The sequence below is a fragment of the Peromyscus californicus genome, unplaced genomic scaffold (assembly GCF_007827085.1).
Source record: "Peromyscus californicus insignis strain IS unplaced genomic scaffold, ASM782708v3 Scaffold_8__1_contigs__length_139910024, whole genome shotgun sequence".
NCBI classification, from domain to species: Eukaryota; Metazoa; Chordata; class Mammalia; order Rodentia; family Cricetidae; genus Peromyscus; species Peromyscus californicus.
In genome coordinates this window covers 20,825,792-20,845,368 of record NW_026294606.1, presented here as the reverse complement: position 1 = coordinate 20,845,368, position 19,577 = coordinate 20,825,792, and the positions used below count along the sequence as shown (strand labels likewise).

At 44.4% G+C, this 19,577-nt stretch overlaps 1 protein-coding gene across 2 annotated transcripts in view; it reads left to right on the top strand.

Annotated features, from left to right (window-relative positions):
• Positions 1–12,253: 12,253 nt before the first annotated feature.
• Rnf182 (ring finger protein 182) overlaps positions 12,254–19,577 on the top strand; it is a 52,659-nt gene continuing 45,335 nt past the window's right edge. For both annotated transcript variants that reach the window (XM_052728793.1, XM_052728794.1), the window contains exon 1: positions 12,254–13,206. The gene's annotated coding sequence lies outside the window, so the exon portion shown is untranslated. The remainder of the gene's footprint in view (positions 13,207–19,577) is intronic.

Here is a 19,577-nt window from a genome sequence, read left to right as displayed (position 1 = left end):
GAGAGCTTCTGGGGGGAAGTCTGAACCAGGAGGAAGTAGAATTGGGATCTTGGAGGTCTTGACCAAGAGAAAACTGTTTTTCCAGGGATAAAATTTGCTCTCCTGACTTTTAATCCTGCTAAAGAAAGTGGGGTTATTTTATTTTTGTTTTTGCTCATGGAGGTCTGGACAGCCTGGCTTTCGCTTGTGTCTCAGTGCAGTTTCCTGTCACTGTAAACGTCCTGGATCCTGGCCCTGTGGAATTTAATCTGCAGACTCTGCCTCTGAGCGCTTTGCATCTGTTACTCCCTCTATCTGGAGTGACCTCCCTGCCATTATTCCCACAGGACCAAAGTGAATGTTCCCTCCTGGACGCTTCTCTGGGGCCCCAGCACGATCTGGTGACTGCCACCACAGAGTATTGTGTGTCTAGGTTGTCATTGGCTGCTGCCTTGACCAGCTCTTTTGCAGACCACCTTCCCCAGGACTTGGGCTAGATCTTGCTCATGTCTGAATTTCTGGTCTAGCCCAAGGTTGCATAGGGAGGAGAGATGGCATTTATTTTGTGAAGGAATAATATCTTTAGTAAGCTGGTGTTCCCAAGGCGGCAGGCTGGCCGAGGGTGGCGCTTCCTTTTCAGGATCTGTTTGCACACTGACAAACCCATGACTCTCAGTAGAGGCAAACACAGTGGCCCATTCTTTGACCTAATCTGCCGACTTGGATTCCCATGTATCTTCTGGCATCCCCCTTTCATTGGTAAGGAAAAGAAACCACTCAAAGGAGGTGGAAAGACAGAAAAAGTTGTCAGGACATTATTTTCCAGGAGCCAAGGAAAGAAATGGATGACCACTGCTGTCTGTGAGCTAGAACTGGGGAACCTCTTTGCCCATTTCTTCCCCAGGTGGCTCCCAAGGCCTCATGAGGCTCTGTTTAAGAGTTGAGGGGTCAGTATGAAGAAGGCTGAGTGAGTCCCTGTGGTCCAAGAGCCCATATTCAGAGGGGCTGGGGACAAGGACAGTATATAGGTGAGCAAGTGATAATTTAAAGATGTTGAGTGTTTTGGAAACAACCCAGGGGGTCATGTGATCATGAGAAATGGGGTGCTAGTATTCTCTTTGAGCAAGTAACATTAGGGGGAAGAACTGAGAGGCACAGGGGGGTCAGTCTTGTGAGCCAGACAAAATCCTACCAGGTTAAGAACAGACGTGGGAGACGGAGGAAGGAGTGCATTCGATGGTCTCCAAGGATAGAAAACAAGCTCGTGAGGTCCCTGTAGGACTCACACAGGCTGCAGAGCTCTTGAGTTGGTTTTTGTAGCTGCTTATCTTCCCTGCTTAAGGATCAGCATAACAGGTAGTCAGCTGTGTGCCAGGACACTGTGGCTCTATCCACCTCCACGATCTGAGTTAAGCCTCTCCTCACAGGAACGACGGTCTCATTAGCTCTCTTCTCGCTTAACACAGTATCCTCATGATAGGCAAGAGCCTGGATGGGTTCTTGGTACTTTGCCCTCCCCCCGTGTCCTGGAAGAGCCTCTCACCAAGAGCCTTCTGCTCTGTGCAGAGTGTTTCTTTAATTGGCTCCATGACCCCCTCCCCCACCACCTACCACTGTTCCTCACTTGAGGAATTAGTTTCATGGGTTTTTCTGATTTTTAACTGACCACTACAAACTCACTTTGCATAAATAAGTCTTTTAAAACTTTTTAGTTGGGGGATGGCTTCTGTTCTGGTGTGAATGTGTCCCCCAATGTTCTCTGTTTCTCAGTTAAACAGTGTTGAGACTTGGGACCTACAGGAAGTGATTAGGCCACAAGGGCACTGCCCTCAGGAATGGATCAATGTCACTATTGTGGGACGTGGGCTCCCAGTAGAAAGGTAAGTTTAGCCCTGTTTTGTTCGGCCTTTTATCATGGGAAGATGAATAAAAACAAAACCAAAACTTCACAAGATATGGGCCCCTTAATGTTGGACTCCAGAAGCATAAGAAATAAATCTTGGTAAACCAACTAACTTTAGACATTGTGTTATAATAGAACAGAAGAAACTAAGACGTGACAGAAGTATGTTTACACCTTTGGTTTGGAAATATAAAGTGAGATTTTCCTGATAACATTGTTTGGTTTCATGAGAAGAACGCTCTCCTAACTCACCGTCAGTTTACTCTTTGTGAGGGTTAGTCTGGGCGGCTAACATGGCTGGATTTAGAACCACGCAGGAGACCAACCTCCGGATGTACCTGTGAGGGTGTTACAGAGAATACCAGCTAAAGAGAGGCGACCACCCTGGATGTGGGTGGCACTGTGCCACAGCTAAGAGTCAGGGACTGAACAAAACAGAAAACAAACAGAACTCCATCTTTCCTTTCTCTTTGCTCCTGCTCACGACTCAGTGTGACCAGCCGCTCCACGCTCCTGCTGCCATGACTTCCCTACTGGAGAGACAGCACCTTCAAATTGTCAGTCAAAATAAACCCTTTCTTCACAAAGTGTTTCTGTCAGGTACTTTATCACAGTTACAAGAAAAGTAACCTATCCATGCTGGCTGGGGCAGCCCTGGCTGGAGATGGTCTCACCCCGGGGAACAGAGTTTGTTCCAGATCTGACACAGCAGGCTGTGGTCAACAGGCACAGGTATGAGCACTTCTCGTGACCTGTGCCCATCTAGCAAAGCAAGGTACGCTCTCACCTGGAGGGCAAGGTGTAGTGGGAAACACTATCATGTGTCTTTTTCCTCTGACATGTGGCATACTTTGTGCATGAAGAACCTGTCTGGTCACAACACCCTCGGCTTGCTTTTGATGGTCTAGAATGTTCAGAAGGTGTATACCGTTCAGAAGATCTGGTCACCAAGAAGGCCTTTGAAATGTTTTTACTATTATAATGATGCATATAACACACGGTTCCCCTTTGATATCTGCTCTAGCCTCTTACCCCAATGGTGTTGTGACATTAGAGCCTCATGGGATCTCTCTGATCAACGTTTTATGAAAGTGTACTGGCCTCAACACCCTCATTTAATAGATGAGGGAATGAGCCATTTTAATCCTGCTAAAGACTAATTTGTGGCTATGTGAGGGATCAGTAAGGGAATGACTTAAATAGATAGCATTGGAAGTAGTTCACATTCTGACATATTCTTGCCAGAGGATGAGGGAAGCTGTGAGGGAGGGGATGGTGGATGCTGTATTAGTTACTTTTCTGTTGCTGTGACCAGAAACAACTGAGACAACTTTAAGAAAGAAGGACTTATTTTGTTCGTGGTTTCAGAGATTTTAGCCCATGGTGGCTCTGCCCCCTGAGCTGGAATGGAGCATCACCATAGCAAAGATGTAGAGGAACTTCTTCCCTTCCTTATAGACAGGAAGCAGAGATCAGTGAGCAGAACAGGATGGTATAACCTTCAAGTCCTCCCTACCCATCTCATGACTGACTGACTTCCTCTGGTTGGGCTCTTCCTCCAGTATCCTCCTAAACAGCATCACCATCTGGGGACTGAGCATTGGTAACAGTCTGCGGAGGGGCATCTGTTATTCAAACTCTGAGAGGCTCAGAGAGGTCCCTAGAAGAGATGTGGGCTTCACTTACCACTGAAAAGGAGGAAACAAAATACTCTTTAAACAGCATTTTCCAGCCATACCGTCTAGAGTTGATTTGTTCCCAACCTAATCTACTTGAACCAGATTAAAGTCCGCCAAAAATTTACCTTAATGTGATCTGATCAATGTTAAAGGAATAATTTGACTAAGTAACCATGTTGAGTTTTGTTGTGGGGAACTCTTGGCAGAGAATTACAAATTATTTACTTATTTTTTAACTTTTTGTTTCCATGTGGTTCTCATTGGCAAGTAATATGTCTATATTTTTAAGTGGTCTGTATAATAAACACAGTGAAGGATGAGTAAGACCATCTTTCTTAGTCTGGTTTACTTTTTTATTTTTCTCGTTTTTTCGAGACATGGTTTCTCTGTGTAGCTTTGTGCCTTTCCTGGAACTCGCTTTGGAGACCAGGCTGGCCTCGAACTCACAGAGATCCACCTGCCTCTGCCTCCCGAGTGCTGGGATTAAAGGCGGGCGCCACCACCGCCTGGCATTACTTTTTTTTGTTTTTTAGATTGGGTTTCTCTGTGTGGCCCTAGTTGTTCTGGAACTTGCCCTGTAGACCAGGCTGGCCTCATACTCTGAGATCGCCTGCCCCTGCCTCCCAAGTGTGGGGTTTAAAGGTGTGCACCACCACCGCCTTGCTTGTCTGGTTTCCTTCTATTTCAAGTCTCCAGAGTTATGAGGGGCAGTGTTCCTCCAGTTAGCAGCAACTTCTCAAATGGCTACTGATAAGCCAGACAGCTCAGTGTTTGTGTTTGGCCAGGATTGATTATTGTCCATATTTTTCATCATACCTGCTGTAGCAGAAGAGATATTTCAGAGCCTATCTACATCTTTGTAGAGTGGGTTTTGAGACTGTTGAGCTTGATGAAAAGGCTGGGTGTCCCTTAAATTTCTCTCTCTCTCTCTCTCTCTCTCTCTCTCTCTCTCTCTCTCTCTCTGTCTCTCTCTGTCTCTGTCTCTCTCTCCCCAACCCCCTTCTCTCTCTCTCCCTCTGTCTCTCTCTGTCTCTGTCTCTCTCTCCCCAAACCCTTCTCTCTCTCTCTCTGTCTGTCTGTCTCTGTCTGTCTGTCTCTCTCTCTGTCTCTGTCTCTCTCTGTCTCTCTCTGTCTCTCTCTGTCTCTCTCTGTCTCTCTCTCTCTCTCTCTCTCTCACACACACACACACACACACACACACACACACACACACACACACCCTTGCTCGCTAGCTCTGTATAGGGCACTTGCCTGTGCATGTGTATGTAGAGGCCAGGGGTTAACGTTGAGTGTTTTCTTTATCACCCTCCACCTTATCTTTCGAGACAGGTTCGTTCTCTCCCAGAACCTGGCGTTTACTGCTCTGGCCAGGCTGGTGGGCCAGTGCAGCCCCCGGATCCACCTGTCTCTGACCCCTCCACCCACCCAGCCCTGGAACGTGCTGTCATCCCCTGCTTTTACGTGGGTGCTGGAGAGCTGAACTCAGACCCTCACGCTTGCGGAGGACTTTACCCAGGGAGCCACTGTCCAGCCTCTAAATTCTTTATTGCTAAAGCCACAAGGGTGTACCAGAGTCTTTCGGAAGCCGATGGACCATACATAAAACTCATGTCAAGTCAGGTAAACTTCTTGTTCTCGAGCTCAATTTTTTTTCTTGGAAGATCAGTAAGATGAAGGTGCTGAGAACGTTAATAGGGTACCTCTTTGCATCATTTGAAACAAATTTGATTTGAATTGCTCTCTGGGGTTTCAAGTTGTTGAGGCCAAGAAACCGACAGGTCTCTTTGCATGAGGATGTCCACACCACTTGGGGACAGTGCGTGAAGGTGTGGCTTCCCCTCCACTTGCCAGGATATGAGAGTTAGTATTTGCTTTTTAGAGCATATTCCCTCAGTACCTTAGGGGAGCCAGAGAGGAATTTCTGAGTTCTGAATTTCCAGCCTTTTAACCGCTCCAAATGCTGCCCTCCCCTCCCCCACCTCTCAGATGAATTTAAAAAATTCCAGAAGAAAGGAAACTTGAAGCCATAAATGAATATTTCAAGCTACAATTTAAGATTAAAAACAAGTGTTTTTACATATGTTTTGAATGTGTTCGCATCACCTCATTAAACAATGTCAGAACACGGCTGAAAGGCAGGGGTCCTAAGAGCTACTGCTTAACTGAGGTTGTAATGAGGGAGCCTTGTCGCGTCTGTGGTTTTCTCTGCCTCATCCAAAATTTAGAGCTTAATGAACCACATTTGGACTCAGGCTTTCGAATAATTTAAAGTTTTTTTTTAAAGGATAGTTGTTTTTCTTTTAGTTTTTAAAAAATTCAATTGCATATAAATTTGTGTATAGTGTGTGCCTGTGTGTGTGTGTGTGTGTGTGTGTGTGTGTGTGTGTGTGTGTGCGCGTGCGCCTCTCTATGAGTACAGGTGTCACGATATACATGTGAAGGTTAGAAGACAGATTGTGGGAGTCTGTTCTGCTATGTGGGTTCCAGGGATCTGACTCAGGCCATCAGGCTTTGCCATCCGAGCCTTCTTGCAAACCTTTCTTTTAGCTTTGGGCTATGTCAGGAAGTAAAAATGAACACATGTTCTGTTCCCTTTTGTAAAATCTGTAGTGTGAAGTGTTTTAGAGTCTAGCAAGTTCGCTGTGTGGACACTGTGACCTTGGACACTCTGTACAATAAATATGAGTTATCATTTGGAGGACAAAATTGAAATTATAGAACAGGAAAATTCTTATAAAAATGCTTTAGTAGTGAGGTGTCATTTACTTTGCATGATGGAATTTTTTATTAGAATACATTGTTTGCAAACCACTTGAGGGTGTTTGCTGTATTTTTTAAACCTGGAAAGGTTAATATTTATCAAGATGGAATTATAATGAATGTTTTTCTGGTAACTCAAAATACCTGTTTTATTTTTGACAACTTTGTATCTGGTTCATGGGGGAAAGAGTTCAAATTTGATGGCTTGGTTTAGCTCTTTTCAGAGCATCTAGAGCAATGGTTTTCAACTTGTGGGTCACAATCCCCTTGCCAAACCTCTAGCTCTAAGAATGCTTACATTATGATACATAACAGTAGTAAAAGTACAGTTCAGAAGTAGTAATGATGTAACTGTATGGTTGCGGGTCACCACACATGAGGAACTATGTTTCAGGGCGAAGCATTAGGAAGGTTGAGAAGCACTGGGCTAGAGGACATGGTTGTTACACAGATGCTAGCCTGAACTGAAGGTAGATGAAATTAGTGAGAGCTGTAACAAAGAATAATGATAAAAACACAGAAACAGAAATTATTCAGCCTTGGGGATTATACTCAGGGCCCAATTTAGCAACCTACGGGGACTCATCTATCTCATTGTGAGTCCCATTTCACAGATGACAAATTCAGGTTGAACAATCTGGCATTAGTGTCTTGGCTGAAATATTTCTAAAATCTACGTGCATGAGCAGAATCTTTTTTCCCCCTCAACATTGTTGATTTTATTTTATTTTTACTTTTTTCATGTCTCTATTTTTTATTAAGAAATTTTTTATTCATTTTACATACCAACCACAGATCCCCCTCTCTTCCCTCCTCCCACCCCCCATCTAACACCCCACCCCAATTCATCTTCCATTCCCTCCTTCCAGAGGGTAAGGCCTCCTATGGGGAGTCAGCCGAGCCTGGTACATTCAATTGAGGCAGGTCCAAGCCCCTCCCCCTGCATCAAGGCTGTGCAAGGTGTCCCACCATAGGTAGTAGGCTCCAAAAAGCCAGCTCATGCACCAGGGATGGATCCTGATCCTGCCAGGGGCCCCCTTATGCAGAAGACCTAGTCCAGTCCCAAGGTAACTATATAGCTATTGGTCTAAAGTTTATGAGTTCCCACTAGCTTGGTTTGGTTGTCTCTGTAGGTTTCCCCATCATGATCTTGTTGCCCACTTGCTCATAGAATGCCTCTTCTCTCTCTTTGACCCGACTCCTGGAGCTCTGCCTGGTGTTTGGCAGTGAATCTCTGCATCTGCTTCCATCAGTTACTGGATGAAGGGTCTATGATGACAGTTAGGGTATTTCTTCAATCTGATTATTGGAGTAGGCCAGTTCAGAGACCCTCTCCACTATTGCTAGTAGTCTAAGCTGGGGTCATCCTTGTGGATTTCTAGGAACTTTCCTAGCACCTAGTTTCTCCCTATCCCCACGATGTCTCCCTCTATCATGGTATCTCTTTCATTGGCATGAGCAAAATCTTATGATAGCTTTCTATAAAGAGAAATTATTTGCTAATAATTACCCTTTACATATTGAGGAGCATTAATGAGGTACTTTTATTTATTTGAATTTTTAAAATTTTTGGTAGCGCATCTCACCCTATGTGCAGTCCAGGCTGGCTTGGAACTCACCTTGTACCCCAGGCTGCCCTCAAATTTGTGACAGCCTTTCTGCTCAGCCTCCCATGGCGACCTTCTTTAGGGAAGGATTAAGAAGACTAGCTGACTTTGGATCTCTCAATTATATTTTAGCATAAACATCAACTTTTAAATGGTGTCCAATATGTCACGTAGGTAAATTTTAACAATGTCTAGTTATTGTGTTTGAAAGTGAAAAGAAATAGGTGTTATAATTTTAATAATATATTCTATTTAATCCAGTATATCTAAAGTATTATTTCAATATGTAGCCCACATCAACATTATTAATGACGTAGTACTTGAAAATCTTACTGCTCTAAGTCTCGAAGACTTGGCCCTTTTCACTTTGTTTGCATGTCACCTTGGGTTAGCCAGGGGCTACCTCACATGCAGCTAGTGGCTGCTGTATTGTTGGACTGTTTCACTTCAGAGAATCACTTTAGGAAAGCGAATTTCTTAATTAATCTCATTTAAAAAAATCATGAGAATATGAAAGACCAGTTGTAATGGTTGTATTAGTCTAAAGGAACAGAACTGATAGATTGAATATGCACATATTAAACTATAATATGTATATTAAAAGGAGATTTATTAGAGTGGCTTACAGGATGTGGTCTTCGCAGTCCAATGATGGCCGGCTCACACTGGAGAGGATGAGGCTCCTGTAGCTGCCCAGCCCACGAGGCTGGATGTCTCAGCAGTTCCAACTGGTGCTGAAGGCCTGGAGAATTCCTGGAGAGCTGCTGCTTTAGTCTGTATTGGAAGTCGGTTCTGATACCAGCCAAGGGGACAGAGGAACTTGACAGTGAGAACGAGGGCAAGCAGGCAGAAGGCAACGCTCCCTTCTTCCTTTTGTCTCAGCTGTCACCAGAAGGCATGGCCACATTTAGGGTGGGTCTTTCTGCTTCTGACAATCAGATCAAGAGACTCCCTCACAGGAGTCACAGCTGCTTGGGTTTCAGTTGCTCCAGATGCAGTCAAGTTGACAACCAGCATTAGCCATCGCAATGGTCACAGAGACATATCATGAAATTTTAATGACTTACTTTTATGTGTGTATATGCATATGTGTTAGGAATGCTGTGTGCGCATGCCCATGGAGGTCAGAGGAGTGTCAGATCTCCTGGAGCTGCAAGCGGTTGTGAGCCAACAGATGTGGGAGGTGGGAACTGAACTCAGGTCCTCTGGAAGAGCAGCAAGTGCTCTCAGCTGCTTTGTGGCATCTCCAATCCCACACAATGATTTTAATATCCTATTACAGTCCCTCCGTTTTTAGGTTAGATAGCTGGCTTAAAGCTACTCCTTTAATCTGTTCCCGTGATCCACCCGGCAGGAAAGAGGGCACAGTAGGAATGATAATTTGCTCGCAACTTTTTAATTCTGCCCAAGAGGTGGCATGGAAGCAGAGCTTAGGATAAAGCTAAGCCTCCCAGATAAATGTGAATGTCTAGACCAAAGGTCCTTAAACTGTGTGATGTGATGCTGTAACTGAAGGTGAGGGTCACAGTTAGAGGGTTTGGAATGCTAATGACCAAAAATTAATTCAAAATGTAGTGAAAAATGAGTGCAAGGTGCTGCTGGCTGCACGGGCCCAGGCTGCATCCCAAGGAGTCACTGCAGCCTTGGTTCTGAACACACAGCACATGCACTTTGTACTGTACATGTCGCCGTGCACACACCACCAACGAACACTACCCGGCTTCAAAAACCATCGCATGCTGTGAACAATATTCTCTGTTCGACTAGAAATACAATGACTTCATTACCGAAGACATAGACTTCAGATATTTTTCTGATGCCATTTCTCAGTAATGTAAATATATTATTAACTTATCTTTAGGTTATATACTGTTAGAATGTTTGATTTTTAAAATTGGTCTTTGAGATTTGAATTGATTAAAAAAAATCATCCAGTAATTCTGGCTTGGGAGTAGGACAGAATGAATTTCCAACAATTTCTGAAATGGCTTTAAACATACTTCTGCCATTTAGTATTAATGCGTTTATGTGAAGTGGCGTTCTGAGTACTGATGACTATAAAAACAAATTATCAACCAACTCTCAACACCATTAGAGATGTTCCATGTCCTGCAGTATTCAGCCAAGATTTAATTCTTTATGAAAAAATAAATAAGCACACCCATCTCATTAGAATACAAATTCACTTCCATCTCCAATAAAAAGTAAAATTACATATATTAAAGAACTATTTTTGAAAATTAGTTGCCATTTATAATTAGTAAACGTTTGATTGATTTGTATACTTATCTTCTATGGCTCATGTTGAGATATAAGAGGTCACCAGGGGAAAAGGAGGCCCAGGTAAGAAGACTGTCTCATATATTAACGCAAAACCAGGTTCTTCAGGAATTCTCTAAGTAGGGACCCCATGCAGATTTTTCTAGATGCTTGATGTTTGAAGATGGGATTGGCCACTTAATGACCCTTCTTTCCTCTGTATTTAGTCTCCAATCGATACAATAATATATAGGTCCATGAATATTCAGTTTCCACTCAAGGCAATATTATATTGGTCCATGAATATTTTTGATATTTATAAATCGATAAAGAATCCCTGGTTTAATCTTTGCCAGACTAATAGATGCTCATTTAGGAGAACAATTGCCAAGAGTCTAAACAGTGCTGAATTGTCTAGGGTAGCAACAGTCCGTTCCATTCTTACTCTGGTTGTGGGGTACCAATCCTGCCCTCTTCCCTTTCTCTTGTGCCCTCCATCCCTCCCCCTTTCTTTTTCATCTCTTTCTTGTTTGTTTGTCTTTCTTAGCTCGTTTTGTGTCACCATAACAAAATATCCAAGGCTGGGTACTTTATAAAGGAAAGAGGTTTATTTGGGCCCAGAGTTTTGTTGTTGTTGTTTTTGTTTTTTGTTTTTTTTTTTGTTTTTATTTTTGTTTTTTTGAGACAGGGTTTCTCTGTGTAGCTTTGGAGTCTGTCCTGAAACTCACTCTGTAGACCTGGCTGGTCTCCAACTCACGGAGATCCGCCTGTCTCTGCCTCCCGAGTGCTGGGATTAGAGGTGTGCACCACCACTGCCCGGTTGGGTGCAAAGTTTTGCCAAGTACAGTGCTAGCACCAGCTTTGGCAACAGCACATGCAAGAGAGATCGCGCACTATGATGAGAGAGGGATCGAGAGAGGGGAGGGGTGAGCCTCATTCTAATCCACTCCTGCAGGGTCTACCTTATTCCAGCACATTAATCCCTCTGTGAAGGACAGTGACGACTCACCCATCTCTCAGTTAGGCCTCACCTCTTAAAGGTCCTGAAATCTCTCAGTGCTATTACTTTGTAGACCAAGCTTCTTCTAAGTGGTCTCTGTGGAGGTGGGGGTGGGGAACCTTAACAAACTATAGCACTGTCTATTCTAGATGGTTATCAAACTTTTGTACAGACTGGGTTTACCCTCTGCAAATATTGTTTTTAAAGATACAAAGAAAACCCAGCAATATAATCTCACATAAACTATGATGCTGGGGTGCAGGTGTCCACAGCATTCTTTCAATAAGAAACTGAGCATGCATTTATTGTGTGTTTTATTATTTTTAATGGATGCATAGTGTTATACAGTGCAACTGTACCAAATATATTTAAGCAGATCACTATTGGTTGGCATACAATTTATTTTAATTTTTTTCTTTTTGGCAGAAAAATGCTGGATGTGCAACCTTGCATAGCTCTTATTACGTATTCATGGGTTTCTGTGTAACATTTTTCAGATTCAGATAGCTGGGAAAAACATACATGCATTTTGAGTTTTGATACATGTCTCCAAATGACTTAATGGCTTGTCAGAAAGATTTCTTTCTCTTGACTTCATCTGGAAGCACCAATCTTCTCATCAAAAAAAGAGTAGGCAAGCTTCCTCAGGAATGAAATGTTTTCATTTTATTACATAAAATGGATCTGCCCTCTTCATCAGTTAATACGTGTGGCCTCGGTTGGAAATACGGTTGTTTAGGTGTATATCCTAGTCAGATCGCTTGCAAGCCCGGAAAACAACAGCTCTCCAGGGGGTTAGCATGTTACTGACACTTCTTTGGCGATTCACAAAATGCCAGGAAGTGAGTGCCCTGCTCGCTGAGGTCCAAAGGAAGGCACTGTAGGATTTGGATTTAATCACTGAACTTTCAAGAAAACATAGGATGGAGGGATGACTCACCCGGGGGAGCTGCCCTCCTGCTCTGCCCTTTAAAGGAAGCATGACCCCAAGGCCTGCTAGTACTTTTCCCTCCTTCTCCAAAAATTTCCTCAGGTGAGGATGCCTAGACTGTGCCAAAGGATCCTAGTTCCTTCCCCAAGTGTCAGTCTGCAGTACACGGCCAGTCTGTGGCACAGTCACTTGGTGTTCGTGGTAGGTGCTCAGCAGTCGGAATCAGTCCCTAAGCAGTGTGGCAGCATCTCGAATCCACAGTGCAGCCTGTGTGTGAAAGTTGTGGTTTAGCATCCTGTGTTTATAACAGAAGTAAAGCCCCCCTTTCCCTTCCTATGAGAGCCCCTGGCAAGGCAGGTGCCTGGCTTGGTTGGCGGGAGACCAGAAGTGCAGCAGAATCAAAGCTTGCTGCTGGAGGTGATGGCAGAGGAGGAGGAGGAGGAGGGGCGTTGTCTACTGTTGGCAGCTTAGTACCTGCTGCAGCAGCCCCAAAGGGAGCACCGAGTACCAGTTGCTCAATAGTTTATCAGTTTGTATCGCCCTTTCTTCTCCCTTAAGTGAATTTCGGTTTCGAGGGCACAGCTTGATAGAAGAAAGATGGGGTGGCGATGGGGACCTTAGGGCTTTGGAATGTCCAGTGTGAGGAAGCAAAGCAGTGCTGGCCGGCCAATAAGATCTGGCTGTGTGCTTAGGGCTCTCTGGATCCTCCCGTCTTTGGCAAGGGACTCTTGAGACTCGGGAGTGTCTACGGTGGCCGTGGCTCGGGGTGGGTGGCTGGGTGGTGGGGTCCTTGTCTCGGCTGCACAGCCCAACTGCTGAGAAGGGCGTGGGCCTCTCGGTCCGGCGGGGTCCTGGACCCTGGTGCCTCGGGGGTTCAGGCTCCGGGCCGGCCCCGGCCCTGGCGGTTGCCATGGTGACGTAGGGTCGGCTGTGCGCCGTGGAGACAAAGCGGCCCGCCCGCCCGCAGCTCCCGGGCTCCTCCTCCGCCGCGCCTCCCTTAATCCCCGGCGCCGCCGCCGGAGCGGCTCACGGTCCTCCCATCGATCCCCCGGTCCGTCCTCCAGCCGCCCCCCACCGCCGCTGGCCAGGTAAGTAAGGCGCGCATCAGTCTGCGGCCCGGGAAGGGTCCCAGAAGCTCCCGAGTGTGGGGTCCACCCGCCCCGGGGATGCACCAGACGCCCTGCCGGGCCACCCTAATGCCACCCACAGCCCCGGCCTCCGGGAACCCCGCGCGCCCAGCACCCGCAGCAAACTTCGGGCCGCGCGCCGGGCCGCGGGACAGAGCCCTCGACACCATCTGATCTGTCCCGACCAAGTTGAGGGGCGGGCCGAGTCATAACCACCTGCCGGGGTATCTTCTCTTTGCTCCCACCTCTCTCCATCGCCTTTGATGATTTTAGAAGGAAACAAAATTGCCCCAGGACTTTCGTGTTTTATGGTTAATTTCTTACAGAATAGGATAGATGTAAGAGGAACACATGAGAGATTTTTTTTTTAATTAATTTAAAACAAATCCCCGAAAAGTCAGCTCATTCTGACGCTTGTGGTTCACGCATTTAGAAGTGGTTTCTAAAGTTCCTTAGGGTTTTGAATCTGAACCTGGAACTGCATGGTAGGAAAGAGTACCCAGGCTCCTCATCTAGCCTTTCCAGGCTCTTAGCTGGACCAATACCTCGTCGAGGAGATACTTGGCACTGACATCGTTGCTATTGTTTTTTGGAAGACATTGTGTTCACGCTTTAGGCAAGTGGAAAATGCCTTGTGTATTTTTGCGAGGGAGCCATCCAAAGCACCCCCGGAGGCAGGTATCCAGGCGGCCTTTGCATCAGTGTTTACCAGTGTGGTGGCGAGGACTGGGGTGCAGTTGCCAAGGGCACTGGGGTACCGGATGGGGAACTGCTTAAGTTGTGGGTACCACTCCTTTTCAATGGCCCCAAGCCAGCAGATTATTTCACGATAGTTTGTTGCAGACACAAAGAAAAGAATTGAAAATGTGATAGTGAAGACTTAGCGAAGCACTAGAAATGATATGTACTACCGTGAGAGAAAGACAACGTCCGTTTTTCAGGATTACAGTTGACCAGTTAGGGAAGTTATACGTGTGCTGATTGTCATTGATATTAACTGGGGACAGATGTTATGTTGATAACTGGAAGCAGCCACCTGATTAAGTTGTATATCCCAACTTAGAAAAATCATGTGTAAGTAGGTTAGAGAACGTTGTATGGAATGAATGATCGGCACTGTATTTTTTTTTTTTAGCTATTATTATAGTTAATGAACCGGTAACATCTATCATTTTGAGTTGTGGTTAAGTTGATTAGAATTCTGGATATTATAGCTACAGGAGGTGTCAGCCTAGAGTGATTATCTAATATTCCTCCTCTTTCTTTGGGATTCCAACACCTGTTAGCTTGTTTGATTACTGGGTTCCTAAGCCAGTTCTTGTGTGCTGGCAATTTTGAGTAATGCCACTTCACTCTAAGACTGTATTGGAAACTAAAGGACTTACGTTACAGTAATTTCCAGATTATTCCACAATTGGGCTTGTTTTCAAACTGAGTTTTACCTGCAGAGTGGCTGGCAGATGCTCTACTAAATACCCTTTGATGAGGTAATGAAATACTAGCCTGATTAAAATGAAGTAGAGCGGGTTTGAGGAGATAAGCAGGGGAGGAAATCAGCATTTTCTCATTTCAGCCTGAAAGGCAATCATGCTATCAAAAATGAAGGCACACTACATAGTCACAGAATGTAGTTGCCCGGTTTGTACTAAAAATACAGTTTGAGTTCTTTTTAAGGTACCAGGAGTGCGGTTTTATTTAGCTCTTTGTCAGCAACTGTAACATTCGAGTCCAAGGACTCTGTACATGTAACTATATGAAACCCACACTGGGAATTCTAGCCTGGGCAGTTGTGGCTCACAATTAGTTGAGTGTTGAAGCATAGAACTGCTTGGTGTTAATACAGGCTCCTGTTCGCCCTTCCCTGCCAGCTCACACAGGCTTAAGATTCAATAGGTTGACATCTTCAAAACAGCATCATTTTGTGCTCCCTTCCAAAATAAAGCCAGTAAATAGAAATACACAGCCATGGATTGAATGTACCGCTTAACTGTATTGGTGTATGTACAAAAGCTCTGGTCTCATGTTTACATGGATCCCTGGCATTCTGCAGTGTGTATATCACCAGGTGGTAAAAGAAAGCCACACCGGGACAGTCGTGCTATTACAGTAGGAAGTGCAGAGCGTACCTTAGGGCCTTGACTCAGATCAGCCACCTGGGGGAAGCAAGCACGCCCTTAGGTGTGAAGGGCTGGTCGTGGCTCTCCGCAGTTCCCAAGGGTGCTAGTCTTTCCCTTGCACATCCTGGTTTAACAGTCTGATTTTTCACAAAGTAAAATGGGCCTTAATATTTGGTCCAAGTTGTTAAAATACAGTTTGGTAATTGGTGGTATGGTCGGTTACTAGACCTGATGATTTTGTCCTTTAAATTTACCAAATGTATCCAGAGATGGACACCAAAGCAAGCCAAGGAATTTTCTTTAACTTCCAGTTGACATTATCTTTGCGCAGTTGAAAGTCAGTTGTCTGTAACCATAAAGCCTGCCCGGCAGCCTAAAGCCACTGAGCCTCTGTTTGCCGTTTCTGGGTCACCATTCTCTTGCAATTTCTGGTTGCACTGTGATAGTATGGTTACCGCTTGGTAATTCAGCATCTAGTGCAATGTGCTGTAGCATTTATAAGATCACATTGCTGAAGGATGATAGGTTTTTAATGACTTCATTAGCCAAACACTGGCTTAGATATGTGGCTAGAGAAGAGGCAACCCTGAGACCTCGAGGCAAAGTGCTATAAATATATCATTTTCTGACCTACTCTGTACCATGGGTATTGATCATCACTACTGTGCCGAGGACAGGTGGGGAGATGCTGGCCATGGTGGCAGGAAGGGATGTTTATTAGTAATGATTGGTAGACGTGGAAAAACTATTGTGGGTATATTCCAGTTTTGTGCTCTAAGGAAGGATACGATAATTTAAAGCCATTTTGTAAACTCTAAGTACTGGGTGGGAAATGTGTGGGTTTATATTTATGAGGTAGAAGTATAGTTCAAAGACAATGGCTGAGTTCTCTTCCCTCTGAGTTACATGTCACAGTTACATAGTATATAGATTCAGACAGAGTTGACAAATGTGGACCAAGTACTTCCTTCTTTTTAGTTTTATTTTTTTTGTTTTTTCAAGACAGGGTTTCTCTGTGTAGCTTTGGAGCCTGTCCTGGATCTCGCTCTGTACACCAGGCTGGCCTCTAACTCAGAGAGATCTGCCTGGCTCAGCCTCCCAAGTGCTGGGATTAAAGGCATGCGCCACCACTGCCCAACCCAAGTACTTCCTTCTTATAGATGAAGCTATTGGAACTCTGGTTGAAGAAGTATTTGTTTTATACATGCTCTGATTATTTCTTTGATTTTTCTGTTTTTAACTCACTGTATCTGTCACCCCAATCTACTCCTGTGGTTTACTTTGCTGCCTTCATTTCTTTTAGGGAAAAAGTTACCACTTAATCCCACACTGGTTTAAAAGCAAATGTTTATGCCCTCGGAACTGCTCCTTAAAATGTGGTCTGGTTAATTTGTAGTTCCACTAGAAAGATATTCGAAGCTCAGTGTGTGGTGATGCGCATTCACAGAAACCCTGCCTTGCATGCCTTGTTCTTCAGTCTGGCTGTTTGCTGTGGTACTGCAGTGGGTAGGAGAATTTGGGTTTCTGTTGAGTTCCTTTGATCACGCTCATCTTCAAGTGTCTTATGCTAGATTCCTGCTTCTTCCCTTAAAATCGGTCAAAAGTGAAACACCGAACTGGGAGGTGAGGGTTCAGTGCGTGAAAAGGAGGTCTGTTCACACCGAGGGCCCTCGGGGCACAGTGTTCAAGATGGGGAGGAAAGACTGGTGGCTCCCGACATCCTTTTAATACCTCAGGGTTTGCATCCCTGGCGATCAACTAAGGTCATTTCCGTAGCGTTTCTGAGACTAGGCACTCTCACACCAGCGGTTCCCCTTATGGTGGCAGAGACCTACTTTCCTCCTCTGACGAAAATGGGTGTCTCTGGAATTTTGGCTTATGTGCACTTTTGAGCATCGCAAACCAGATGTGAAGGGCTGAGAAGACATTTTTCTCCATATAGGCGATGGAATCCAGTTGGCCAGGTATGAGAGATACTCAAGATTACAGTGGATCTATAAATTACGTGCTTGTCTCAAGTGTTGGGTGTGTTTGAATGGGCTTTGTTCTGAGTATTGATCCCTTGCCAACTGTCTTTCCTCCTTGCTAACTGTAGTCATTCAAGCCAAACATGGCCCTTTATGCAGTTTGAGCACGATGTGGTGTGTCAAGTATAGTTCTATTGAAGAACAGATATTTACTCAAGCTCTTGAATTATAAATCGATGGGAAGGGGCTTCTCTGTGATCCTGTCTGGCATTTTCTCTGGTTATATATTGATTTTCTATGCCCCTGTTCGAATGCAGTCATTTGGATTTCCATCTGTTTTTTTAAAATCAGTTGGTCAGTTAATCAATCAATCTATCAGCCAGTCAATCAATAACAACCAGTGTGCATGGCCTTATGCTGAGCACATTACAAATATGAGCTTGTTATTTTCTATACATGAACCTTAGGAGGCAGGTACTGGCCATTGCCCCTAGTTTATGGATGATGACTCTGATGGGTGTTCTCTGTTAGGTTAACTTAAAGGTGCACAAAAATCTACCAGATTTTGAGCTTTATGTTAAGCAATGTACCAAGCTTTAATTTCTATTCAGCAATATATATACTAAGTGTAGAAATAGCAGCAGTAATTATTATGCTTGGACATTTTTTGTTATTTTTTTCCCATCTCTTTCATAAGGAGAAACAAAACCTGAAGTCACAGAATAAGATACATTTCTTTATTGTATATCATGACATGTGCCAGCATCATTTTCTTTTGGGAGATGATGGAATTGAGTCAGGGTCTCACTCTATAGCCCAAGCTGGCCTGGAGCTAAATATGCAGTCCAGTGTGAACTAGAACAAGTGGCCAGGCTGGACTGCCTCAGCCTCCTGAGTGTTGTGATTATAGGTGTGAGCTAACACGTTCTTATAGTCCATGATTCAAAATTTATTTTGTTTGTTTTTTTCTTTTTTTGAGCAAGGTCTCTATGATGTAGCCCTGGCTGTCCTGGAACTGACTATGTAGACCAAGTTGACTTCAAACTCACAGAGATCTGCCTGCCTCTGCCTTCAAGTGCTAGGATTGAAGGCATGCACCATCATACTTAGCTAGTTTTGTTTGGTTTTGAAACAAGGTCTCTATAGCCTAGGCCTGGCTAGTCACAAGCTCACCATGAAGTCTAAGTTGACCTCAAACTAATGTTTCTCCTGCCTTGGCCTCTTAATGCTGGGATTTCAGGCATGTGCCACCAGGCTTGGCTCTATTAGTATTCTCTTCATAGAGTCTAGAACACACTAATTAGTTCAAAGTGGAACTTCTGAAGGGGTTTGATGTTTTATTTATTATGTGAATTCGTATGCTACAAGAAAATGGATTTCTCCTGGTGTTGGCGTTGCTGGATTCTTGTAAATATGTCACAGAAATGTCTGTCATTCTCACTGTCTCATGAGGGGCCTTAATCCGGATTGCCTGTTCTTTCCTGGGCTATCTCTGATGTGTCCTAAGGACTGTGTAGTGTATCTTTTCATTCTCTTTCTTTTGACAGAATGCTCTGACTGCCCACCTCCTTTAAGAATGTTACAGGTTGTGTTTTAAAAAAAAGGTCATGCCAGGCATGGTGATGTACACCTTTAATACCAGCACTTGGGAGACAGAGGCAGATGGATCTCTGTGAGTTTGAAGCCAGCCTGGTTTACAAATTGAGTTCCAGGACAGCCAGGGCTACACAGAGAAACCTGTTGTGGAATGTTACTTTAACTATGTAAAGATGTGTTACATTTATTTATGCTACATTTGTTTAATTATGTAAAGATGCGTTGCTTTGTCTGCCTAAGACACCTCATTGGTTTAATAAAAAACTGAACAGCCAATAGCTAGGCAGTAGAGGGATAGGAAGGGCTGGCAGACAGAGAGAATAAGTAGGAGGAGGAATCTAGGCTTGGGAGAGGAAAGAAGGAGAGAAAGAGGGAAAAAGTGAGAGAGATACCTGGGGCCGGCCGGCCAGCCAGGCAGCCGCCAGCCAGCCAGACATAGAGTAGGACATACAGAATGAAAAAAGATAAAAAGCCCTGAGGCAAAACATAGATGAAGGGAAACGGGTTATAAGCATAAGCAAGAAATGAGCATAAGGTAAGGCTGAACATTCATAACTAGTAATAAGTCTCCATGTCATGATTTGGGAGCTGGTTGGTGGCACAAAAGAAAGCGTGATACAGAAACTCTCTCTTGAGCCCCCTCCCCAAAGTA